Source organism: Neovison vison, chromosome 2 (assembly GCF_020171115.1).
Source record: "Neovison vison isolate M4711 chromosome 2, ASM_NN_V1, whole genome shotgun sequence".
In the NCBI taxonomy this organism is placed as follows: Eukaryota; Metazoa; Chordata; class Mammalia; order Carnivora; family Mustelidae; genus Neogale; species Neogale vison.
Window position 1 is genome coordinate 232,081,621 of NC_058092.1, and position 27,480 is coordinate 232,109,100.

Here is a 27,480-nt window from a genome sequence, read left to right on the forward strand (position 1 = left end):
CTTCAGCTTTCTGAGACCAGGAGGTCTTTGGATCTGAAAGTCAAGACATTAAGTGGGATGGTTCCCAAGGCCCTTGGCAGCCCTGAAGCCCACTTGAAATCAGGAAAAGTAGGCGGATAGGATGGTCTTAATTTAAAAACCTAGAATTTTTCCATCTGGAGGGGAACTGACTTGATCATGATTTAAAAAAAAAAAATGCATTATATTTGTTTCCTAAATGCTTAAAAACATGATTGACTATAAGAAAGAAAATCCCCAAACCCTTAAGGAAACATTCCATTTTATGGTGTATCCTCTTTTCCGTTGAGGAAACATTTGCAATCTGTTTAGGGTAGAGTAGTGTCTGAATCATTAACACGACTCTGCACCAAAGGCAAGAATTTTCTTGGGCCGGAAAATGCCAGAAACAGATGCTGCTGCTCGCGGGCAGCTATGCAAATGGATCCTGGTGCACAAACCTGTGGAGAACAGCGAGGCTGAGGCCAGGGGCCACACGCAGGAGTGATAGTCCCAAGATGGTGACAGCCAAGACTTTCCGTTGCCCAGTGCTTCATCTCCGGGTGCTTGGCACACTTTATCTCTGGTTGCCGCGATGGCAGCCACTGCACAGGAATGCACATGGCACTGGCCTCATTTCTCTGTCCTTGTCCAGAGGGGAGTCGGACTGCAGGACCAGGCGGGGTGGGGGAGAATGCTTCATCTTCCGAGGCTGGGCTAGAGAGGCAAAATGCCTGTTATCCTTATTTCAGCGATGACGAAGGTGAGGCTGGGAGAGGTTTTGATTCTTTCTAGGTCTTCCGCACGCGGTGCAGCTGCTTTTAGAACCTTGTGTCCTAACCCTCCTCCCAAATGTATCCTCAGCCCGGACGCGAGAAGGGAAGAATGCAAAAGGTATTTCTGATGGTGACACCTCGGTTCCTGGGACCGTAGAGATGGAGAGCCGTGGAGTCAAGAGCCTGAGCCTTGATCACGGGCTCCAGGAGCTGAAAACCAATTTGTGTTTCACACATAGATTGAATTTCTGGCAGCTGACCCGGCAAACGCTTCCATGCGGTGGACTCTCTGATTTAGGGTAGAAAGCTGTAATTAAATTAAAACCCTCCTCGTGAATCACAACAGAAATACAACATGCGAGGGAGGCCTTCCTGCGGAGCCTGTCTCGGATCTTTAACTCTAATGTGTGAGACATTTGCATGTATTTGCATGCGTGCTCCGTGTTTTGAAAAAGGGCATCACTTCAGGGACAGACTGTCTCATTCCTGAGGATCTTAGTGGTACAAATAAAGCGGAGGTTTCCATTTGGAGGAGGCAGTAAAGGCCGAGAATAGAGAGTGTGGGACCAGAACCTTCAGTTCAGATGCCACCCTGGATCCCCAGCCTCTCTGGAGGGGAAGTGCCACCTTCCACTTCTAGGCAGAACCTTGGTAAAGTTGGTCCCCCTGCCTGGGATGTTCTCACCGGAGTTGCTCCTGGGGAACATGAAGACATTTAGGGCTTGGGGAAGGGAAGCCCCTGGCCTGAAGCGGGTCTTTCCAACCTGCTGCTCATTATCCCAATTTCCCTTTTTCTCCTGAAGGGGAAGTTGATCCAGATAATCGAGGGGACGGGAGGAGGGGTGCTGGCTCCAGGAAATGGATGATGGAAGAGGTAGGACCACACTCTGTATGAGCTCCCAGCTGAGAGGGGATGAGGGGCAGGTGTCCCTCTAGGGGATAAAGAAGGTGCGTGAAAGTTTGGCAAGAGTTTGCAATTTTTTCTGGGAGCGTAATTGTGTATTGCGAGTTTGTACTTCATCACCCTGAACTGTGAGAATTAGACTGCATTCCTCTATCAGGTGTAAACTTCCTTTAGTCAAAAGACTCGATTACCATGTAATCTGAAAACCCAAAGTGTAAAATGTGGTTTAATAAAAATGATAAAAAAAAAAGATAAACCCCACAAACAAACAAGCAAACAAAAATGATCAAATTTAGTCCAAAGCAATCACTCCTGATACGGGGTGGGGGGAGAGGGGTGCAGGCCTGCTAGGGACATGGGGAGCAGCTCATTTCATTTTTACTACACTTCTGTGAGGCCCAGACTCTTACACCCATTTCACAGGTGAGCAGTTTAAGGCTCAGGGGCTCAGGCAGCTTGTCTGAGGTTAACCAGCCTTGTAAGTAGTAAGTGGTTTCAAAACTCAAGCCCTTTACCATTGTAATAAACCATACGAAGAAGTGGAGACAAAAGGAACTTGATTTAACAAAATACACAGGACCCCACCTGGGCAGACGCTGTAAGAAACACCATGAAACATACCTGTAAGTGTGAAGATTTCACATTCGACTTTTAATTTTTTGATTTTATTAAACAAAAAAGGCTCTTATGCCAGAGTGGGAAGGTTTCATTCATGTAGTGAATTCTCCAAATTCTCATCAAGAGGTAGAGTAGACCCGGAGAAATCATTTCATCTCATTAGGACTTCCCTTTCTATGGGGTATTTAAGGGTCGAGGAACTTTAGGACTTGGAGAGTCATTTTGTCATGTCTATTTCCAGCCTAAGAATGCCCTTTGAACACCAAATTTTTTGGGGGACGATAGCTGTCCTTTCATTTCATCTCTAAACGAAGCTCTGTCAGCATAGGTGTTCTTGAGCCCTGTGAGCAATGATTCTGCACTTGCCCTTACCCTCCCCCCCCGGGAACCCCAGGAGTCCATCACCTCCAGGACCCTAGAGGTGGGACTGGCCCAGAGGCACAGGATGCCATCCCTAAAGTCACCCAGAAAGATGTGGGCAGAGCCGGCCCTTATGCCTAGGCTTTTGACCCCTGGGGTTGTGGGTTTCTTGCAACGCCTCACAAACACTAACTAGCACATGAGAGGAAGAAGCTGCCCCTCCTGGGGTCCTGCAGAATTGAGGGCTCATTATAAGACACAGTGGGAATGTTTTATGGCCTTGTTTTGCTGAAGTTCCCCTGTGAATTTGGAAGAGTCAAGAACATCCTCCTACGATCCAATCTTGAAAACCTTGATAGTGGTTATCAGAGGCGCCTAGGCTTTCCTTTTTCTAGGTTAAGCTTCCTTATTTTAGGTCAGATGACGAGAGAGACAGGAACATCCAGGAGGAAATGGAGGGGATGGTGGAAGGTCTGGGAACCCAGAAACATGTTAAAATGGACTTGGGGTGGTTGGGCACAGCCATTCTCTGCAAGTACACGAAGGGATGCTGCTCCCAGGGAGGAAGTGGTGAATTTATTAATAAGCATAAAAAAGGCTGAACTAAGACTAACAAGTAGACCATATGAGCCTTGAACTACCTGAAGTCAGAGGTCCTCTGACTTGCCATGCACAAATCCCCCTTCTTACCCTTTAATTACTCTGATCTCCGTCTGCAGACTCTCTCCTTCCTGCTGCATAGAGACCAAAATGGATCCCCATCCTCTAATGTCTGATTAAAAAAAAAAAAAAGTAACCAGAGATACCATTATAACTGGCACAGGAGCTACAAGACAGCACAATTCAGCTCCTTCATTTCCCTAATAATGAGTAAAATCACACCAGCAATTTCCCCTTGAATACATTTGTCAATCAAAGACCCAACACTTAGAGAGCTCCCCCCAAGAGTGTCCTCCAGGTACTATCTGTAAGCGAGAGGAAGCCCACTTCTCAGCGTCGTTACAACGGGAGCAAATAGGCTGAGAGCTTGTTTAATTTTTTAAAAGAGGGTTCTCCAGCTTTTGGCTGGTCTAATGAAAACTGGTCTGTGTCTACTTTGGCTGAATCCTCTGCACAATGACACTGCCCTAGTCTATAATTTCTGCTAATTGCCACTTGAACAAAAGCCACATTGTATAGCTTCTGGACTGCTCTGTAGTCTCAGAGAACTGGCCAGAATGTCCAAAGCGTTCTCGCTGTGAAAGCGTCTTCCCCCGGACTGGTTGTATCTGTCTATACTGGAAATGCTGAAAGCCTATTTTCAAACTGGGTCTGAGTATGTTCCATAGAAGAACAATTTAAGCAGAGACCCTGAGTCAGAAACTCTGATTTTTACATGTTGTTGACATCACCTTTTAATATTTTCATAGAGTAGGAATATTTGTGACTTAATAAGTGAAGTCTTCAAGAATTTCTTTTTCTTTCTTTCTTTCTTTCTTTCTTCCTTTCTTTCTTTCTATTTATTTATTTTTTAAGTAGGCTCCTCATCCAACGTGGAGCCCAGGTGTAGGGCTTGAACTCATGACCGTGATCAGACCCAAGCTGAGGTCAAGAGTCTGATGCTTAACTGACTGAGCCACCCAGGTGTCCCAAGAATTTCTATTTTGGAATGAGTTCATTTGCTTTAGAAACTTAAGAGATTTCATTGGAATTTGGAGTGCTCAGGGATAATGGTAAGTAAAATGGTGACGTTAGAGGGATCTTGCATGAATTTTCCCTACACCCTTGGGTTCTGTCTTCATGAATTTTTTCTGGCTATGAAGGGCCCTGTAAGTGAGCTTAGATGATTATCCATGCCCCAAGAACCTTCCATGCATGGGGCCTTAAAAACCCGAGGCATGAAATTGTAGGGTTGGGATAAAGGTCATTACAGCCCGGTCACTCAACCATCCATTTTAAACACCTAATTTCAATATCCTCAGACTAAATCAGAGATTGGTCACTTTTGAGGGCCTGATAAACTCTATGTAAGTTATTCCCAGTTTTAGGTATTTCATAGGCATGTTAAAATCTAGACATAAAGGGGCTTAACTCCTCTTTTACTCCACTTTAAGAAAATCTGGCCTGGATAAATACAGTTGATCCAAGGACGAGGTCCTATGGTGACTGGCCTGAGTGGACTGCTACAGACTTTGCATTTCACAAAGCACTACCTGTTTAAAAAAGAAAAAGAGAAGTTTCGAGATAGAGTTGCCAGTTTTTAATTTTGTTGGGCAAAGACATAAAAACAAGATCATCTACCACCATGACCATTCCATAAAACAAAAACAAAAACAAAAATACAAAAGGAAGTGGTAAAGATATAATCTTGGCATAAAGGAGAATCCTTCAATTGAGTAAATCTTCATTAAGAAATGACTGAATTTTTCTGTTTTTAAAAATGCACCCCAAATTTATCAAGTCCTGGTGTTTGGCAACGAGAGCTGTAAGGATTTTGGCCATTTCTTTCTTTGGACTACAGTATAGAACTACACAGAAGAGTTTTTGTTCAAGGGGCAACTGGCAGGCAAAGTGGAACAGGACAGGGGCACCGTGTGAAGGATTTAGCCAAAGCAGATTCAAATCCCTTGTACAGCATCTTTCCGCACCCTTTTCTCAGTGGCGGTGCAACCTCCCCTTGATCACAGGCAGTGGAGGGAAACTTACTATGTCCAAGACCAAATTTTGAGGTTGCTGTACTTGTTACAAAATCATTATGGTGGACTGAAACCCAATACCTACCCATTGTCCCTTGTTCTACCCTCTGGGGCCATAGGAAACAAGTTTAATTCCTCCCCTTGTGACAGCCCTTCACAAACTAAAGACAACCAGTCTGTCCTGCTTTCCCTGAAGACACCAGTGTGTCCTTCCTCCCACTCTTTTGCTTTTCACCATGGGAAACATTTCTAATCCTTCCATAATTTCAGAGCACTTTATCATCCTGATGGTGGTACCCTGGCATCCAGCTCAGTCTGTCTTATATGGTCTTGTACAGAACTGAACCATGGACCTTGGAGAGTCTCAGCTGTCTTAGAGGGGGGGAATTATTGCTTCCCTTTTCTGGATGCAGTTTTGTTTGTTTGTTTGTAAGTAAAAAGAGTCTGATTTTTTTTTTTTAAACTCCAATTGAACTTGTAACTAAAACTGGTAAAGTTTTTACTCATATGTGGCCATTCAGTTGGTTGTCTCATCTTACAAATGTGCTCATTTCATCTTTTTTTCCCCCAACCCTGTTTCTGCCCTTACCACTCTCAGTTATCCAGATTGATCCCTTATGAGGTCAGTGTTACCCAAATTCAAAACCAAGGACAGTATATAAAACAAACCAAAACTACAGTTTGATAAATTTCATGAATAGAGATGCAAAAATCCTTACAAAACAGTAGCAAATTGAATTCAACAATACAAAAAAAAAAAAAGGATAATACATCATGATCAAATGATTCATACCAGTAATATAAGTCTAGTTTAAAATTATAACCAACCAATGTGCATAGTGTAGATAGGGGCCTGTGCTGGTCTTCTGGAGAAGGGTCTCACCAAATGATATTTTGCCATTTACACTGATGTGGATGGAGCTAGAGAGTATAATGCTAAGAGAAATAAGTCCGTCAGAGAAAGACAAATACCATACGATTTCACTCATATGTGGAATTTAAGAAGCAAAACAAATAGAGAGACAAAAAAACAGATTCTTAACTACAGAGAACAAACTGATGATTATTGGAGGGGAGGAGAGTGGGGAGATGGGTTAAATAGGTGATGGGCATTAAGGAGGGCACTTACGTTGAGCACTGGTGGTGTATGTAAGTGATGAATCACTAAATTCTGCACCTGGAATGAATATTTTATTATTATTATTATTTATTTGACAGAGAGAGACAATAAGAGAGGGAACACAAGCATGGGGGGAGGGAGAGGGAGAAGCAGGCTTCCTGCTGAGCAGGGAGCCCAATGTGGGGCTCAGTCTCCTGACCCTGGGATCATGACCTGAGATGAAAGCAGAGGCTCAACCAACTGAGCCACCCAAGTGCCCCCACCTGGAATGAATATTACACTGTTAGCCAACTGGAAATTAAATAAAACTTGGAAAAAAAATAAAAATCAACCAAGGTAAATAACCTGTTGGAGGAATAAAGTAGAAAAACCATATGATTATTTCAGTTTATGTGGAAAAAATATTTGAAAAGTAACCCATTTATGATTTAAAAAAAAAAAAACCCTCAAAACTAACTAGGGACAGAAGGAAAAGTCTTCAGTTTATTAAAGGGTATCTACTGAAAAATCTATGCTGGATATCATACATAATGGTGGAAGACTGGCTACCTTTCTTTTAAGATTAGGAAAGAACAAGGATGTTTGCTCTCACCATTCCTATTCAGCATTGTAATGGAGGTCTTAGCCAGTATAACAAGACAAGAAAAAGAAATAAAAAGCATCAGAGTGAAAAGGAGGAAGTAAAACCATCTTTATTAACATGATTCTTATGTAGAAAATCCTAGGAAATTGACAAAAAGTTTCCTAAAACTCATAGTAAAGTGTAGATACAAGTCAGTATTAAAAAGTCAATAGATTTTTTGGGGCACCTGGGTGGCTCAGTGGGTTAAGCCTCTGCCTTTGGCTCAGGTCATGGTCTGAGTGTCCTGGGATTGAGCCCCACATCAGGCTCTCTGCTCAGCAGGGAGCCTGCTTCCCTTCCTCTCTCTCTCTGCCTGCTTCTCTGCCTACTTGTGATCTCTGCCTGTCAAATAAATAAAATCTTTTAAAAAAGTCAATAGATTTTTATACAGTAGCAATGAACAGTTGAAAAATTAAATAAAAATACCTTTCTCGTGGTGTAAAAACACTAAATGTTTAGGGGCAAATATAAAGTACATTTGTTTACTGAAAAGCTCAGGATGTTACTGAGAAATTAAAGATACTCTAAATAAATGAAGAGACATACCATGCTCATGGATAGGAAAAGTCAGTATTGTTATGATGTCAGTTCTCCCCCAAATAAATAAATCTGTTGATTCAGTGAAATCATAGTCAAATAGCGCACAGCTTTTTTTTTTTTTTTTTTTTTGGGTAGTAATTGACAAACCAAAAATAATAATAAAAAAAAAAGTTGGAGAATTTACATTATTTCATTTTAAGACTTACTATAAGCCTGTAGTAAACAGGTAAGTATACAATCAGCTTAAGTATAGAAATATAGATCAATGGAACAAAATAGAGAGTACAGAAGTATACCACTATATCTCTGGACAACTGATATTTGACAAAGATGTCAAAATAATTCAGCAGGGTAAGGATAGTCTTTTTCAATAAATGGTGTTGGAAAACTATATCCTTGTGGGAGAAAAAAATGAACTTTGGTCCTGACTCATACCACAACAAATATTAAGATGAATCATGGATCTAAATATGAGGGTTAAAACTCTAAAACTTCTAGAAAAAAAATATGAGAAGATCTTTGTGATTTGGGAGTAGGCCAAGCTTGTTAGGCCACAAAAACATAAACCATAAAAAAAATTGGTAAATTGAACCTCATTAACATTTAAAGCTTTATTTATAATCTTTGAAGGATGTCATTAAGAAAATGGATAGACAAGTCCCAGACATAAAATATTTGCAATTATATTTGAAAAAGATCTTATATTTAAAATATACAGAGAAATCCTACAGCTCAATGAGAAGCAACTTAATTTTTTAAAAGATTTTATTTATTTGAGAAAGAGAGAAAATAGGCACAAGCTGGGGGAGAAGGGCAGAGGGAGAGGGACAAGCAGACTCCCCACTCAGCAAGGAGCTCAATGTGGGCCTCTATCCCAGGACCTTGAGATCATGCTAACTTTAGCCAAATTCAGATGCTTAACCGACTGAGCCAGATGCCCAGATGCCCCTTAAAAGATTTGGCAAAAGAAGATATGTGAATGGTCCATAAGTGCATGAGAGAAGTTCCACATCAGTAGTCACCAGGAAAATGCCAAATAAAACCATGAGATACCCTACGCAATTGCTCGAGTGGCTAAAATTGAAAAGACTGACAATATTAAGTATCGGTAAGAATGTGGAAGCCACTGGAACTCTCACACATTCCTGGTGGGAGTGAAAAATGGAATGACCACTTTATAAAACATCTTGAAAGTTTCTTCACAAAGTAAACATACCTTATCATATGATCCCAAATTCCACTCCTAGGCATTTGTGCAAAAGGAATGAAAACATTTCTTGTATGCAAGGAGACACATACAAGAATATTCGTAGAAGCTTTATTTAGAATAGCCTCGAATATGTTCCAGAGGTGGATGGATTTACCAACTGTGCTTATCCAGGCAAAGGAGTCCATCCAGCAGTCCAAAGAAATGACCTGCAGATACATGATGCTGGACAAAGGAAACCAGACACGGGAGAGAACCTGATGTATGATTCTATTTATATGAACTTGTGGAATAGGCAGAACTAATCTATAGTCACAGAGAGCAGAGCCGTTGTCGCTTGGGGCTGGGAATAGGTGTGGGGACAGACTGCAAAGTGATAAGAGGAAACTTTTGGGGAGGATGACAATGTTCCACATTTTGATTTTCATGATGGTTATTTGGGTGTGTACATTTATCGGAATTCTTTCAGCAGTATACTTAATAGAGGTTTTGTTCACTGTGTGCAAATTATACCTCAGTTGAGTCCCCTGTGTCTCCTGTATCTCATGTCATCTGGGCTCTTGTTCTGAGAGGGAGTAGGAAATGGTTAACTTTCAACCCCTCAGTATGAGACTTAGAAGGCCACAATGTGCAGTGTTTCCAGAACATTCTCGGGCATGCAGGAACTACTGTTTTTGTCAGGGTGAGCACACTATCTCAATCTGTCTGGGATGGTCCCATTTTACTATAGTTGTCCCTGCCTTAATATAAACAGTGCTATTTCACACTTCCAACTGTTGCTGGTTTGGATGCTAAGCTGTCTGGCTGCTGGGTTATCCTGGCCTCTTACTTAAGGTACTGAGAAGCAAGGCTTCCGGAATGCGCTGGCCTGGGGGCTGCTGACCACCTTCTCTTGGATGCCCTTATGCAGCTCTCGGGGACAGGGATTCCCTCCTGCTAGCCGGTGTTTACGGTGGGCTGCCCAGGGGCCTCATGCCGAGTGCTCTGTGTGGCCCAATAACCTTCAGTACTCAGATCAGTGCCCAGAGGGAGGGGCCCCTCTGTAAGTGATGATTTTGAAGTTTCAAGAAGCCAAATCCTGACTTCCACTCATCAGACTGTGTGTGTGTGTGTGTGTGCACGCGCACATGCACGCGATGGGGTTGCTGGAGGTAAGCCCCGGTGTCCAGACTCTTGACCGCTCAGTAGGTAACACTGCCTTTATTCAGACAGGAATACACTTTGATCTGCTGCAGTCATAAGAATTTTTTTAAAGCAAAATAAGCTGGGGCAGTGTTAGGCCCGGGTGACGTCATGGTGACTTCTGGGCATAACTCCTCAGTATGGGCTCCAGTCAACGCGGCCTTTGGGGCAGGATTTAGCGAGTCAGTCTGCTGGCTGAAGGGCCAAGGATGGGTTTGGATTCATCCTTCTGCTAAAGTGAGAAATAGGGATTTTTTCCCTTTCCTTTTTAAAAAAGATTTTATTTATTTATTTGTTTATTTATTTCTCTATTTATGAGAGAATATGAGTGGGAGAGGCACAGGGAGAGAGAGAGAGAATCCCAAGCAGACTGTGTGCAGTGGGGAGTCTGATATGGGGCTCAATCTTAGGAACCTGAGATTATGACCTGAGCCCAAATCAGGAGTTGGGCGCTCAACCGAATGAGCCACCCTGGTGCCCCTCTTCCTTCCTTCCTACTTCCTTCCTTCCTTCCTCCCTCCTTCCCTTTCTTTCTTCAGAAATTAAAATAAGAAATTAAAATAATACAATTAGGGCTTGTCACTGTTATAATTTTAATGTCCTTTTTTTTAAAAACTTCTTTTCTTCTATGTATTTGTAAGATGTTCCTGTAATTGAAAAAATTGAATCACAATTTTACAGGAACAAGTTTTCATGGTTGCCTCATATTTTAACCCTATTCTGTTTTTTATATATATGTCTCACATATTCCTTGATTCTTTATTCTTGTGGCATGGGATTGTTTGATGTTTTGTATTTACATGTTGCTATTTCACTAAACAATGTAGTAAACAAAGGTTCTTTAAAATTTTAGATTCTTTGGTTGGGTGACAGACCCCAAAGGAATAATTGATTGAGAGGGTGAGCATTTTTAAGGTTCTTATATGCATCCCTCAATTATTTTCTAAAAGAGGTGTTTTAATTTATGTTCCCACAAACAAAGTGTAAACGTGTATCACACCGTCTTCAGCATGTAGCAGTACTATCTTTGAGATTTTAAGAACCGATCTCCTAGGCAGACAGTCCTATTTTCAGTTTTTCAACTTGTGTTTTTAAAACCCTGCTGGAACTGGCCCTTCTCGCTCATGTTTGTACAGTTCCTGCTTCATCATTTCTGCTGCTGCTGTGGGTTCTCGCTGGGCTGCTCAGGTCAGGAGGCTGGGGGTTGGCCCAGTGATCTGGTAGGGGAGTGAAGTCTTAGGAAGTTACCATAAGTACATGGAATTACCTTTGGTTTCTCCATGTTTCATGTCTCCAGTAGGTGGCCGTGACCTTAGCCTGTTTACCTAGAGTCTTAAAAACCAGAAAGTTCAGGCCATTCTTCTTTGGAGTCCTGAGACAGACAGGAGATGTGAGAACAGGAAGTGATGAGCGAAAGAGACTGGCAGCCTGATTGAGGGCTTATTAAAACTAAACACCACCCCCACCACAATAGAAAAAAAATTAATATCCCGGGATACATGAGGGTTGGTAAGGGCTCACCCCAAGCCCCAGCATATTCTAAGCTGACAGAGCTGGATTGGAAGGTGTATAGACAGACCTGCATTAGGACCCTGCTCCTGACCCCATCAAGCTGTGTACACCTGGACAGGCTGTTTAACTTGAACCCGGGTTCAGCATCTGCAGAACCGGCCTATGAGCCTTTCCTTTTGGGACTTTGGGTGATTACGTCAAACACTACTGATTCAGTGGCAAAAACCAAGGCTGGCACATGTAGGCGTTCAGTGGACAGGAGCTTTTAGAAAAACTCCAGACGTGGGATTTTGTGGTCTTAGCAATGGAGAACTAGAGGAATGACAAGTTTGAAACTCGGTCCTGAATTACCAATATGAATAAATAAATAAATAAATGGGGGGGTCAATTATACTTTCAGTAGTTGGGGTATTCATATTTTTATTATATTTCAATGCTTGAACAAATTGGTGAGACAATGATATTAGGATTTTATATTTTTAGAAGCTTTCAGTCTTCCCATCGTTGACGACAGTGTGCTTTCCAGTATTTGTTCCAAATCTGCTAGAAATTTTAGGAGAAGATTTATCACAACTGAGAATAACAGCATTTGGTTTCTTGAAAAAATCACGAATAATTTATTTTTTCTAAAATTGTGTCTTTTTAAGCATTCAGCAGATCAAAGTTGTGGCATTAAATTGCTTTTATTAACTGTTTGGGTTTCATGAAGTGACAGGATGGTATTTCCTGCTTGCTAAGCACTACCACCGTCCCTACCCCCCCCAACCCAGCCCTGCCTTTCTGGGAACTTGCTGAAGTCGGGATAACAATGGTAATTTGGTAATGCCACTCAAGGTCAGAGCACGATGCATGTGCAGCGGAGTATTCAGACGATGAACTCGGGGAAGGCCATCCCGACGTCGTTAAGATCTGAGTGTACGGCAGGTGTGCCAACCACGCCCACCAGAGAGCCCCTTCCTCCCTCCGTGGGGTCTCCTTCTTCCCCATTCAGAATGAAAACAGGTAGAGAGTGAGGGCCAACACGGCTACCTACGAGAGGCTGGGAAGGAGGGGGTGGGCTCCAGGGAGAGGAGAGGTGGGGGACAAGAAAAGTCTCCTGGAGGAGGGGTTTGCTTTCTTGTGACTGTGCCTATGTCGGAAGGACGAGGGATAATAGCCGCGTCCCCTGAAAGGCCACGAGCAGGAGGAAACTGGGCAGCTTGTGTCGACCCCACACCTGCTGGGGTGCCGTGTGGGCGGGAGATCTGGCTGGGCCTGAAGGCACAGTCAGCTCCGCGCCACCAGGAGGGAGTGGCAGTGGGGTTAGGGGAGGCTGGATTCCCTGAATTCATTCAGCTGATGTTTTCTGGGTGCCTGCTTATGCCAAGCCCTGTGTTGCAGGCCGGGAGTGTAGGAGGCAGGACCTGGGATGGGGCACAGACGGAGACAGGGATCCGGCAGCGTGAGATGGAGGCTGCCAGGGGAAGCCTGCAGAGAGGAGAGCATCGGCGGCAGGGGTCAGGGGGTGAGGGAGCTATGCAGAAGGCAAGATCAGCTCAGTGCGTCTCTAAGGATGCCCTGGCATTTCTCAAGCAGATGGGAGCATGGGAGACACTTCCTGCTTTTATTTTGCAGAGCTCACAGATGAGAACCATAGCTCAGATGGGGCTGGGTTGGAATGTGGGGGGCTCTGTGGCCAATTGTGTGGCCTTGGACAATGACAACCCTCTGAGCCTGTTTCCTCACCTGTAAAGTGGGGGAATTGGTGTCAAAGACTGGGTGGAAATTGAATGCATGCATGGCCCCCAGTAATAATTGTATTGGTTTTATATAATATAATAAATATATGATCAATGAAACAGTTGTGGCTCTGCTTCAGCCACAGGCCAGGCAAGCCGTTTCTGTTCTTTGGATCTAATCCCCCTTGTGTAAAATGGGTGCATCGGGTCACACGGCCCCAACCTTGCTTCAGCTCGAACATCCTATGATATATTGCTTCGCGTTACTCATTATCTTCTGTAGAATCTTCCTCCTCTACATGCTCTTTAGGCTTTACTGTGCCTGGAACAGGGTCTTGCTCATAGTCGGAGCTCAAGAAGTGGAGTGGAGTGATGATCTCGTCACAAACTTGCTGTTCGCTTGAACCCCACGTGATCACAAACACGGTTCTTAAGACACGTGGGCGACTTGAGCTCTTCCAACAGAATGAATGTGTTCTTTACGTGACTGAGAAGGATGTGGGGCTTTGAACTTGAAGAGTCTGATGGATATCTATATTCTCAGGCAGATGCAGGCCAAATGCTTGTTTTTGGCACCCAAGGGTACAGTTCAGTAGAAGGAACAGAAATGGTACTTTCCTGGAGGTGGCAGGTGTTCCTGGGTGAGGGGCCATTATGGGGACTTTGGGTAGTGGCTGGGGCCCCGTCGCCCTGCAGGGGTGCAGGGTGATGGCTCTGTTCCTTGGCTTTTGCTCCAGGTCACTTACCTGTCTTTTTAGTTCAATGTGTGGGTATTTCAGGTGCTAGAAAACTATCCCATGGTTCATGGGCGTTACCAGTCCAAATTTCTGTGTTCTGGGCCCTTTCCTTTTTCCTTTTTCCTTTTTTCTTTCCTCTCCTCCCTTCTCCTCTCCTCTTCCCTTTCCTTTTACTTTTAAATTTTAATTCCAGTACATTTTACATCCAGTGTCATATACGTTTCCAGGGTACAGTACAGTGATTCAGCATTTCCATACATCACCCGGTGCTTGTCAAGAGAAGTGTCCTCTTAATCTCCATCCCCTATTTAACTCCCATGTCCCCTGCCCCACCCCACTCTGGTCACCCTCAGGTGGTTCTCTGAAGAGTAAAGAGCTTGTTTCTTGGTTTATCTCTTTTTTTCTTGGCTCGCTTTATTCCTTAAATGCCACGAATAAGTGAAATCTGCAAACCTTGCAGACCCGGCTTCCAGAGACACAGAGCGCTGGGGGGCCCTCTCTGTGAATGATCTCCATCCCCAACCTGACTCCCACTTTGTAGGCGGATGGAAGACACATTGTACTAATGAGTCTTCTTGGACTTTATTAAAATGGATACCACTTCCCGTTTAATAGGAACAGAAAGCGGCCCTAAATTTGAATCCGTTCTCGTGAGGAAGATAGTATCAGGCTTGGAAATGAAACAAACATGTATTTTTTTCTTGTTACAGTGTTCCCATTTTGATCTGGAAGCCTTCTTGCGGTCCTAGTCTTCCTTCCCTCCTCTTCGCCACTGCATTTACCGCGATGTGGTTTTTCTCCCTTGAAAAAAGGGTCGTTGCCCCCATCATCTCAGGCCGTCCCTGGGGCTCCGGGCATCCTCCGAGTCCCTAAAGAGGTTGAGTTGAACATCTCTGCAGTGGGTAAGGAAATCCTCGGCCATTCACAGGACGCGGTTTTGCATTAACCGGCTCCTGACTAATCCCCTGGAGAAGCAAGAATAGGGGGCATTTCTACCCCGCTGGCAGCCACGGCAGGGACAGTCGCAGCACCACGCTCCCCTGGATTTCGGGTTATGGGACACCAAGTCCGCGGGCTTTAATACGAGGAGGAGGGAGGAAACCCACCAAAATCCCTAAAACCTTTCCGACATCGGTAATGTCCCATTTCTGCCGACCAGAATCTCACGCCAGTGATTTGCTCAACAGCCGGGTGATGACATGCTTTTTGGGTACGATATATACACTAGGCCATTAGTCTGCAAGCAGCAGTTGTCAGCTTTGTTCCCATTTAGAGTAATTTTCTCACTAATATGGCATATTCTTCAGGGATAAAATGCATTTTCCAGCTAGATATTCCCCCTAATAGTGAAGTTGGTGTAATGACCGGGTTTCAGCCGAGGGAACGTCAGCCTGCGATCGCTGCTGCTTGTGTGCTGAAGCTACCAGAGCCGAAAAGGCTGATTTTAAAACACATTCACACGAACAGGCAAAAACCTCTCCTTTCCAGATTAATGAAACTCATTTGCGGGGGAAACTTAGGCATGAATTTAAGAGCTTAAGTAAGGTACTTAGGACCTGTCGGTGCAAAGCACACATCCGTATATGTTTTTGAACTGTAATGGTGGCTGGTGGGGTTTTAATAGGGGCAGTGGTAACTGGGGACCCACAGAAAGGCAGGTGTCTGTAGGCTGGCCCTCCCTGGAATGACAACCTGCGATTTCTTTCCCCCTGCACGCAGAGGCCTGGAATATTCAGATCAATTAAACAATGAATTCCCACCCTGCAGACTTGCATGTCAGGCTTCAGCCTGCAGCCGGTTTCTTTGGTTGAGTTATAACCCCCCGGACAAGCTGCCGGACTCTCAGGTACACGCGGCAAGCGGAGCTGCTGTAATTAACTCTACTTTGGCTCCCCCTCCCCCATTAATATTTTAAAGATTTTTAATTAAAATAATTACATGAATTTATGAAAAATACTCGAGCACCTAAAGTATTTCTACGGGGCTTGCGGGTCTCAGTGGTATTCCTTCCTGGTGTCCCTTGGGTGTGGATTTCCGCCCCATGATCACCCTGGGCCCAGCCGGGGTGGGGTGCGGTGGGATGTATTTCCAAAGCGGAGATGTCTCTTCCCTTTTCCCTTTGTGACCTCGGGTGTGAGGAGCAGCATGTCCACAACCAGCCTTCTGGGCTTGTCAACACTGATAGCTCTTTTTTCCCTCCGTGGTTCTTTTGTTTTCTTTCTTGCTTTTGTTCCTCCTTTCCTTTTTCTCCTCACTCTTTGTTTATTCTCCTGCCATGATACCCTGGAGACAAGAGCCCTTCCTTTCTCCCTTCTTTACCTCTTTTACAGAACTCCTAAGGTCCTATAGTGAAGGCGTATGGGAGGTAGAGTCAGTGAACTTTCTCTGCAAAGGGCCAGATGGGAAATATCTCAAGCTTTGTGGGTCCCCTGGCCTCTGTGGCCCCTCAGCTCTGCTGTTTTAGCACAAAAGCAGACATGGGCCATACATAAATGAGTGAATGTGGCTGTGTCTCAATAAAACTTAAACTGTGGACATGAAAATTTGAATTTCATGTGATTTTTAACATGTCACAAAACATTTTGCTTTTAATTTTTTTTTGTAAAAACTATTCTCACCAAACCAGCCATTACAAAACCAACAGCAGACTGGATTTGGCCCTCGGGGCACAGTTTGCCCACCTGTGGTGGCTTTTCATCTGGGATCAGACTTCTTGGCTGTTCTGGCTGTTGCAAGGTCCTCGCTGTGTGGTTACGGACCAGTGGTTCTCCCTCTCTGTGCCTCAGCCTCTTTCTGTAGAAGGTGAGGGTGAGAGTGATGGTCCTCGGAGTCTGGTTGTGATGATTTGGTGTGATGTAGGGACGGGAGTGCTCACCAAGGGACATCTCATCTTGGTTCTGGCATTAATTTGCTGTGTGATCTTAAACAGATGACCAGACTTTTCTAGACCTTGGAGCCCTCATTTATTAGAACAAACAAAAACCAAAAACACTGAGGTTCAGACTAGAATACCTAGTGGAGGCTTGGACTAGAACATCCAGTGGCCAGGTGTGGCCCCAGGGACCCTGATGTCCCTGGGGTGAGACCTGCATTTATTGGATAGTGGCCCCTGGTGGGCTTGGCTTCTTGGTGTGTTCAGATGCTGCGACTGTGGAGTGAATATGCCCCAACCCAGGGCAGTCTGTGGTGAGCTGGTAGCTCTTGGGTGCTCCTTGGAAGAAAGGACTGGGCCCCTTTGTTTTCGTACCGGCCCCAGAGGTGAGCATTTCCAGGCATTCTGGTGGCTCTTACTGTCCTCGTCAGCCCTGTGTTATACACCATGAAATCAGCTGGGAGAGGGTAAGACCGACCCCCAGATCACTCAGGAATTTGAACCAAGGTTGTCCTGACTCCAGAGGGCAAACTCGAGTTACTCTCCTTCTGATTGTTGCCATGTCTATCACCTTATTGCTATCTGTTTAAGCTTTTAAAAATAGTCTATTTGTACTTAGCTCCTTCTAAAAAATTTTCGTTAGAACCAAACTGATTTTGTAGTAGAGCTATGATGTGCTGTTCATATTTTAGCTAAGAAATATTTTTTTTAAAGCAAGTGAGTGTATAATGTGGGCCATGAAAACCATCTTCAGGACGCCCGATTGTCTTAAGGGTGTCCGCTCTTCAGAAAGCATCGCACCAGGCTCTGTGCTCCCGGCTCCATGTGTCCAGAGCCTTGGCATCTGGCCAGGCCTTTCGACGGCCCAGCCTGTCCTATGGCCTTGGCAGCCATTTCCAACTCCTGTTGGGCGCCATGTCAGGACTAGCCCTTCTCAGAGGCCTTCCTCCCCTCTCCTCCCCAGCTTGCCACAAGGCCGCCTTCTGCAGCTGCCAGTCACACTAGCTCCATGGTCACCAGACTGGACATGCCATCCTCCCTGCCCTCCTCGGCCCCCACTCCCATATGGGAATGTTCTTGACTTCCTTTTTTTTTTTTTTTTTTTTTTCCCAAATATTCTTGACTTCCGAGTATCTTGGAAAATGTCCATTTTGGTCCCATCTGCTCAACAGCTCGGTGCCATGGCAGGATTTCCATCTTCCCTGAGACCTGCATTCTGATCTCAAATGGGCCTCTTGCCAGCTATGTGATCTCACTCAGAAAGCCTGATTCCGTTCAAGCCTCAGTCTGCTTACCTGTAAGATGGGGGTATTAGTAATTTTTTCAGGGATATCAGGAGGATGTACAAGTGGAAGGTCTTGAATTGTGCTAAGCAAGAAGTAGTACCGTGTTTCTGTAAGGAGCAGAGGCTCTGGAGGCTGACCTGCGATCCAGCCCCCTCCCCTTCAGTACCACTGCCTCCTGGTAATGTAGCTGGGTGAGCTAGAATGTTGGTGAATGAATGAATGGCTTGTCAGTGGAATTACAGATTCCCGGTACCACCTCTGTCTGCTTCCATCCCCCCTTGGCATTTCTTTATCAAAACATGGCTCTCCTTTGGACACATCCAGAAATAAGAGTCTTCTCCAGGAACCTGGGAGAGGTCTAGGCAACCAGGTTGAGCCGCTGTGGCTGCCGGCCTGCCCCGACCTGTCTGAGAAAGCCGGCGGGCATCCCTTGGCCGCCCCACCTGGGCCAGGCCCCAGCCCTGTGCTACCATTGACTTGTACTTGAATCCATCTCCTGTTGATTTTATGAGAACTTCCCCTGAAAATCCCCATGTTCAAAAGACGACACTGGGGACCCATGGAGCAGGCTCATCATTTGAATAATCAGCCATTTAGTGACATGTCTAGCCTAGTTTAATGACTGAATCAGTGAAAGTATGACCCCGAGTGCCGGTTAACTTTTAAAATAGCTGTGCCCACTGCGTGACACAGCCAACAGGAAGCCATTAAGGCGCGAGCAATTACCACTTCCATCCATCGGCAAAGTCCCTATTTTATTTTAATCTGCGTAAGTGCATTTTCTGCACGAGGTTAAAATAGAAATCCCTTCTCCTGAACAAGACTGGTTTTCTGGCTGACTTGAGAGCACAATTTACAACTGATTTAATTTGTTCTTCACAAACATTCCTAATGACATTACCCCGGTGCATATACAGACTGCCTCCTCTTATTCCATTAACTCCCAAATCGGGTTTAAAGACCATATTGATGCTAGATGTTATTATGGGTGATTATCAAAACAACAGACAACTCGGCAAAGTGTTTACTAACTGGTTTATATATAATTTCTGTAATAACGACAACAGATGGTAATGCTACAAACACTAAATCACGCTTTTCGCGGCTGAAACAAATTGGCAGCCTGCGGTACAGAAATGGTGTACGTAGCTATATACAGATGCCTCGTTCATCAGCTATGGTGTTCATCTTATTAGGAAATGGGTCTGTTACCGCTATTACAGGTAATCTTTCCATTTACAATTACAAAATGTATATTTTCAATGAAAATGGTTTTCAGCAGCCAAGCTGCCTGAAGGATATTTCCCCTCTAATTACCAGCGCCGCGAATGCGCGCCCCCGGCCGAGCCACGCACGGGGGTGTCTGTCCTAGTTAATGGTGGTAGCTGCATCTCACTTGCGCCAAGAGGAGTCTCTTCTCGAAGACTCTCCACCTCTCGCTGGGAAGGGCACCGAGCAGCCCTAGGAGGCCGGTCTGTCAGGGCCTTAGAAGCAGCGTGTGAACAGGGTGAAGGGCAGCGGAACACGGAGGGGGTCCATCCTGGCGCCCGCGGATGTGGCCTGCGAGGCTCCGGTCTCCTGAGTGTGAGTTTCAGATGCAGGAGAGACCATGTCCTCTGTCGGCACCCCCCGTGCATCTTAAAGGTGGGAAGTGGAGGCGCCCAGAGTGGGGGGGGGGGGCTCATTCGGTTGAGCGGCTAACTCTGGATTATGGCTCAGGTCATGATCTCATGGTCTTGGGATGAGCCCCGCCTTGGGCTCTGCTCTCCGCACAGAGTCTGCTTGTCCCTCTCCCTGCCCCTCTGTACCCCCCGCTTTTCAAATAAACGAAAAAAACAAAAAAGGAAAAGAGAAAAGATGGAAAGCCGATGTCCAGGAGGCCCAGGGAGGAAGGGACTGAGCAGTTCGTGGAGTGGCAGGGCTGCAACACTTATGTGGGCCCAGATAGGGAGCCCCGTGTTTCTTTTGCTCCAGACGGGAGCCCCGTGCTGTGCCAGGTGACACTGGTGCTCCCCGGCACTCGGAACGCTGAGACAGACAGCGGTGCGGGTCTCAGTGGCCCCGTCGTGAGCGCCACACGCGCCCCCTCCCTGAATTCTGCGGACAGCAGGGAAGAGGAGCACGGCCATCTCCTGTGACAGGTGGGGGACCCCTGGGATGCCAGGATGAAGTCACTTGCCTGGGATCCTGGGCAGCTGCAGGAGTCATATTTGAATCCAGAGTCTGGGCTGAATCACTGATTCAGTTCTTGCCTCTCCGCAGCAGGGCGTGGGTGCCCGGGGTCTCTTAGGGGAAACCAAGGAAACACCTCTGAGGGCAACGAGGGGGCAAAGGGCGGGCGGTGTTGTGGGCATTTCCAACCTCGGGGAGCTCCCAGCCTTGAGTTCCTTGACCTTTCACTTGTCCTGTCAAGGTGTGCCCCGGCTCCCGCACCAGCTGAGAGCGGAGCAGCACCACCGGTGGAGAAGCGGACGGAGGCCGCTGAGGGGCTGGAATCGGGCTGGGCTCTGGCCCGCTCACCCGCCCGCTTTCAGCTCAGCTGTCCCCAGCCGTGGCACCCGGGGGACTCCCTCACCTTCAGCGGCCTCCTCTGCAGAGGGAGGCTGACTCGGGCCGCATCTGGTCATCTCAGCACCTGCTGGGGGTGGGGGCGCTGAGCGCTGGTGCAGGAAGCAGGGAGTTGGGACGGGGCCTGGTGTAGAGCAGGGGCTGGAAGTGTGTCGCCTCCGTTCACTGCAGCCACCGCTGCTGCTGGGACGCCCCTCTGTGGGCCTGCTCTTGGCTCTGGATGGCGGCGGACCCCTGCCTCCTCCGCGCGCAGGCCCACCAGTGCTGGGCGTCCCCACCCCCGCCCACGGGGCTTCTCTGCCCGTCTGCCCTGACTGGCGGGGACTGTGTCTTTCCTCTTTGGGACCTTCCTTGGTCTGAGGCCTGGGCCCTGAGGGGATAAGGCTGCTATGGGCCTCAGATCACAGATGTCACGGAGCGGGGACAGATGAGGAAAGGGAGGCCCAGAGCGGAGGTGGCTGGCACCAGCTGCGCTGTGAGTGCTTCCTGGCCCAGCCCACGCCCAGAGCTCTGGAGAGGCCACCGGGCCCCCTGGAGTCGGCTCGGAGGACTGACCCTGGACAGGACCCGGCCACGCTCTGCTGAGAAGCCAATCACGCGCTTCCCAATGACCACTTTGTGAAGGGACAAAGAATCGTTTCCTCCCTGTAATTTTCTGCATGGAGCTCTCCCTACTGTTCCCCCGGCCACTTCCCTCTGACCTCGGAGGCGGCCCCGCACCCCGGCCACATGGCCCCGTCTCTTCCCTGGCACAATGAGCCGCTGTTCTGGGGCTTGTCCCCAAAGAGCATTGCCTGTCCTCCGTGGTCTGGAAGGAAGCACCTGGTCTGGGTGAATTTTCGGAAGGACCCCGGCTGGGCCTGTGGCCTCACCAGCAAGGCTGTGCGGGCCTCCGCCCAGGCCAGGCGTTTGCTGAGGAGAGCCTGAGCTCACAGTGTGGGGCCCCCGAGCCTTCTCTCTTCTACCCTACAATTGCTCCTTGGCCTTGGGAGGGCTGTGTAGCCGGTGGAAGAAGCCCTTGGGAACCAAATTTGAGTTTAAAGCCCAGCTTGTGGCTTATTTGACCAATAACAAATAAACTTTTCCTCTTTGAGCCTCAGTCTTATCTTTAGAGTGGGGATAATAGAACCTCTGTGGAACGACTCAGCATGAAATGGAAGCTTTTATTAGCCATCTCTGTGACCTCTGTGAGATTTGTGGGATTATTAGACATTTGACATTTCTTCCCAGAATCTACACCAGTGGGAATGTCAGCTGTGCCTCTAGCATCTCTGTGCCTTCTCCAGTGGCTCTAATTTGGGAAACCTTTCCTTGGCCACATCCAAACCAAAATCATAGTCACAGGCTGATTTTAACCCATGAACCTATTCCAAAGGAGGACCCTCCTCTCATTTAACATAATACACTGGTTGGGGCATGTGAAAATAATATCTGGATTACATGATATGAAAGAAGATATTTGCGGGGCGCCTCGATGGCTCAACTAGTTGAGCATCTGACTTCAGCTCAGGTCATGATCTTGGGGTCCTGGGATCGAGCCCTGCCTCCGTCTCTGTGCTCAGCAGGCAGTTTGCTTGTTCCCCTCCCTCTGCCCCTCCCCACGCTCACGCATGTACGCCCGCTGTCTCTTCAACTAAAAAAAATCTTAAAAAAAAAAATACTTGAATTCAAGTGAATGAAATTTAGTCCTTTATGACAATGTTTTCTTTAATGGAAAATTTTATCTGATGAAATATTGAGAGAAGACTGGAATTTCAAAACAAAACAAAAAAACAGGCCTGATAAAAAGTCCTGCTCTACCTTATGGTAGTCAGGGGATCTTGGGCCTCAGTTTCCCCATCTGTAAAATGGGGGCCGAGTGGGGTTTGAACTATTCTGCACCTAAGGATCTCACAGCTCTGACGTTTCTGGGTCTGCAACTGTTGGGAAGTGCAGGAAGCAGAAAGAATTCCAGAAGCTGCACTCAGGGACCCCCTCCCCACTCCTACCCCAGCTAAGCAAGAACCAGGCTCTCTGCAACTTTTCGGGGCTCCGGGGGACGGCTCAGAACCACCTTTAACAAACAGCACTGCACCAGAGGACTGCCCCTCTCCCCCACCGTCTGCATCCCCGCCCTGGCATAATTAACAGACATGTTGCAAAGTGTATCTAGCATATCTAGCAGGTTTAAAAAAATGCCTCCCAAAGATTATAAAAGACTTTAATTAGAATTTCACAAAGGTAGAGTCTGAGGATTTGCTAATTGCCATTCCTGATTTTTTTTTTTTTGTCAGGGTTCAGCGCAGCTTCAGAGATAGGAAAGAGCGAACAGTGTTTTAAGGCCACGGGACAATGTGACAACAGTGATAGATATGCTAATTTCTTCATTCACTCCACTTCACTTCTTTTATTCCTTCCAATTAAAGCAAATGCTACTGAAACTGTAATTAAGCTGGGGCTGGGCCCTGATTGCCTGCTGTTTTAATGAAACCCTATTGATTTTTCTTTTCTTTCTAATGGCCACACATGGTGCTCAGTGGTCAAACACGGGCGCTGCTACAGTGCCCCTGGCAGAACTGAATTTTGGCCTGGGAAAACAGAGGCCCGATGGAGAAGCTCCTAGAAGTAGTGGCAGAGGTGGGGTGTAAGGCTCTCCCTCATGAGGCCACGCTGTGACGAGAACCCCCCCAGCCCTGGGGCCATCCAGAAGAAATGAAATGCCTTCGGGAGGAGTTCAGACTCGCTTTTATGCTAGTGCTGTTTCCAGAAGGAGCGACGTGGTGTTCAACTCTGGTGGCTTACCTAAGCTAGATGTTAAAATCTGGGCAATTTGGAGCCCTGGAAGCGTATGTTCTTGACACATATTCACAAACTAGAGAGCCGTTTTGGAGATGAAGTATTGGAAGAACATTTTACCTTTCTTTGGCATTAATTTGAGAATGAAGTTTTTTTGTTTTTGTTTTTGTTTTGAATGAAGTGTCTTTGAAATTCCTCTTGGCCATATACTCCTGCCCTGCTGTGAATACGGAGATTTAATGCCAATAAATGAGGGGGAGGAGTATTGGCAACTGGGCATTTTGATAGTTTGACAGATATTTAAAGGTGCAAATTAATATTCTGATCTGAAAGTAGCGTCTTGGGTATTGTGGGTGGTTTTCTGTATCAGGTGACAGGGTTTGTCCTTGCAGTGTCCTTGTTCAGGCCCTTATCAGAGCCTTGGGGCTGCCATTCCCAGTTGGGGAGGAGGAGGGACGGGGAGTCAGGGTGCCCATCCCGACAGACGGGGTCTTCGGTTCCTCATTCTTCTCGTGCTCCTTCTCCGCCTCTCCCCACCAAATTCTCATGAGTCTCTGAACTACTTCCCACCCCAGGGGGATTGGATGACATTCATGGAGTCTGAGTGGACACATTCTTGCCGTTGACATAAAAACCTGCTGGAGAGGGGCGCCTGGGGGGCTCTGTCGGTTGAGCGTCTGACTCTTGATTTCGGCTCAGGTCATGATCATGAGTTCGAGCCCCTCATCCAGCTCTGTGCTTAGCGGGGCACCTGCTTGAGAGTCTCTCTCTCCCTCCGCCGCCTTCACCCCCTTAAAAAAAAAAAACAAAAACAAAAACAACAACCAACCAACACGTGCTGGATGGCAAGACTTACACCCTTCCCACCCTGGCCAAAACACTAGGGGCAGCATTGTCCTGGTGTCCTTATCGGCTCGCATCATTCTGATTCATCCGCTGCCTCCCTTATTGTACTTCCTTGGGTAAAAGAGGAGACGGGCCAGAGGGGATCCGGGCAATTACCAAAGTTACGTAGCTGAGTCAGGGAACGTGGGTCCAAAGCATATTGCTCTCCAGGGAGGAGGAACGAGGATGGCCCATGTCAGGATAATGTTGGTGATCAACCCTGGGACCCTGGTGACTTGTCCCTTTTAAGGCAGCCCATCTCTCCTCTCCCTAATAAGGTGTCAACTCCCTGAGTATAGGGTGGGGGGCAGGGTTTGTCCCCTTCAGCATGGCTGACCTATTGGGTAAGATTGTCCTTGGTGGTGGTGGTAGGGATCAGGGTTGTGCCGTGATACACTCACTGTAGGATGTTTATCGAGACCCCTGGCCTCAACCCACTGCATGCCCGTGGAACCTCCCCAGCTGTGACAGCCCAACATGTCCCCAGGCACTGTAGATATCCTCTGGGGGAGAAAATGGCTCTTGCTTGAAAACCACCAGTCTGGGCATTTATGTTTTGTTGGCTTGAAACATAGTACCCACTTAAAATAGACACACCAGATGCTTTGTTTTGGTCTAATGGCTTATGCCATTGTGTAACAACATTTCTGGTTTTGAATAAAAATGAAAACTCAAAATTCAGATTGAAAGACTAGACAAGAAGACCGTGTCAATTTTTTTTTTTTTTGAAGACCCTAGAACCTTCTCCAAGGGAATTTTCCAGAAAGAGCATGGGTCAGAAGACCTCGAGGGGGTCTCAGTCTGCTCCTTGCTGGCTGGTATGTGGGCAAGTCCCAGGTCCCCTGAGCCATGAGTTTTTGTCATTAATGTAAGGAGGATGTTGCAGTGATTCATCTCTGAGGGTCCTGGTGTGGGACTGACGTTCTTAATAATTGAACAGAAGCGTAACGAGGAGTACAAGTGTGGAATCAGGGAATTTCCAGTTATGGGCAGAATTCATGCCATCCGATCCAGGTAAGGAGAGAGAGAGAGAATAAGGAAGGGAACCGATGGGAGAAGCTGGCACCCCAAATTCACGAGAAATCGTGACTGCTCAGTAACCTGGCTTTACATCATCCAGCGGTTTCCAAGCAGATTCCTGGATGCCCATGTCTTTGTCTAAGGAAAGTCGTACAGAGGTTGGATTTCTTTTACAGAGATTTGCTTTACCTTTATGTCAGGATGGTTGGAAAAAAAAAAAGTTGTTGCCTTGTGGCCCAGGACTGCTTGCATCTCTACTGACACCACTCCGGGGCTGGAGAGAAGTCTGTTCTGAGATGTTGTGGGATTCTAGAAGCAAGGAAGCAGATGGCTGCCAGAGCTAACTTCCCCAGATCAAAGAGAAAATTTAGAATTGTTTCAAGAGCAAAGGCAAGTTCTCCTAAAGCTGCTGTTCTTCCCAGGGCAGACCCACCCAAAGCAAATTACTGATGGTGACTTCTCCACTGTGGAGCAGTGGAAGAGAAGGGCATCTATTCTGGAAGGAGCCGGCTTCCCGCATGGGCAGCAAAAACCCCCTCCCTCCCCACTTGCTTTGCCTTCATTTTATCTTTGAGGACTCACATCTGTAGGAACAAGCCGTTTTTGAAACCCTGCAGAACCAATGACCTTCATTTTACAGATAAAGAGGAAAGCCAGATTTTTAATTGGTTTTTAAAAAATTACATGTACTTTTGACAGAGATGAAAGACCCTTTTCTTGGTGTTACCTCTGACATCTCGCTTGTTAGGACCGGAGAGAAAGAAAAACGGACCCCAGGACTGGAGCTGCAGGGACCCTGGAAAAAGGGGACACTATCACGCCACCGCCGAGTTCTGTCAACTGTCAAGTTAATTAGAATGAAATTAAAAACACATTTGCCAAGATGTTCCGCAGCCAAACCAGTTAAATAGAGATTTTAACAAAATTGAAAGCATATTATACTGAGATTTGTGGATCCTGGCCCGGTGAGTGAGTGCCGAAAGTGTGATAAAATAACAAAATTGCTGCCTAATAATCTATAGAATAATATTGTCAACTAATGGCTTATAATAAAATAAAAGCTGTTATTAGGGTAAAACATTATAACAAAATCCAACTTTATTTGCAGTGCCTCCCCCTTAATGGTTTTGAGCATTTTGAAAGGTAATTTAAACAAGTACATTGTATCCTTATTGAAACTGCTTCATCTCGCTGGCTGCTGAAAATGGCTTTAACCATCTCTCTGAACAAAAGCACCCCTAATAAGACAACAAAAAGCCCCAAGCAATGGCCCAGCAGCATCGCTCTCTGGCGAGGAGGAGTGGAGCCTTAGCAGCAGCTTTCTCCTTGCATGTAATTAGATGAATTAAAAGGACAAAGTGGTTAATGTAACTGTTGTCCGGGAGGGGGCCTAGCCTTTTCCATCCCGTCCATTTCAGACAAGAGCCTGTGGCTTTCGCTCCAGCAATGCGGAGAAGAATGTTGGCGCAGGGAAATTAACAAGCTTAATCTACGAGGAATCTGCTCCGAGTCTCGGATGAAATGTATCTCGAGCAACGAAAGGCTACTCATTCCTGCTTCCCTTTTATATGCCTAATAAAACTTACAATAAATTAACTGCATTTTAGTTTGCAGCCAGGCTCTGTTAATCAGGGACGAGGCGCCAGGTAGTCAAGTCACAAGGAGCCTTCAACTGGTGCATTTCAGCTATGCGGCCGGGCCGGGGGCAGCTCCTCTAATGAGCCTTCCTCCCAGGGTTGATGTTTCCAGGACTGGGTCATCGCTGCAGCCTCATGGTTTTTAGTCCCAGGGAGGTGAGGAGGGAGGTCTGCCTTATCCGTCCAGGTCACTCGGCTGAGGGGAGGTGGGACGTGGGAGAAAAATATTTCTAAGACAAATTGATTCTCCAGCCGTAGTTCTCCAAAGAACGGATCCCGTGAAGTTTCCTTGATAACTTTGCACATCATGTGTTGTCCGTGGGCCACTCCGGTTCTTTGCACTCACCGATGGGGAATGCTACCATCCCAGAAATATCTTGTAATAAAAAGCAAAACGAATTTTCATTTGGGCCTTTGGTTTCGTTCTCTGTGGATCTGGGAAACCGACCCAGCTGGGTCCAGTGCCTGA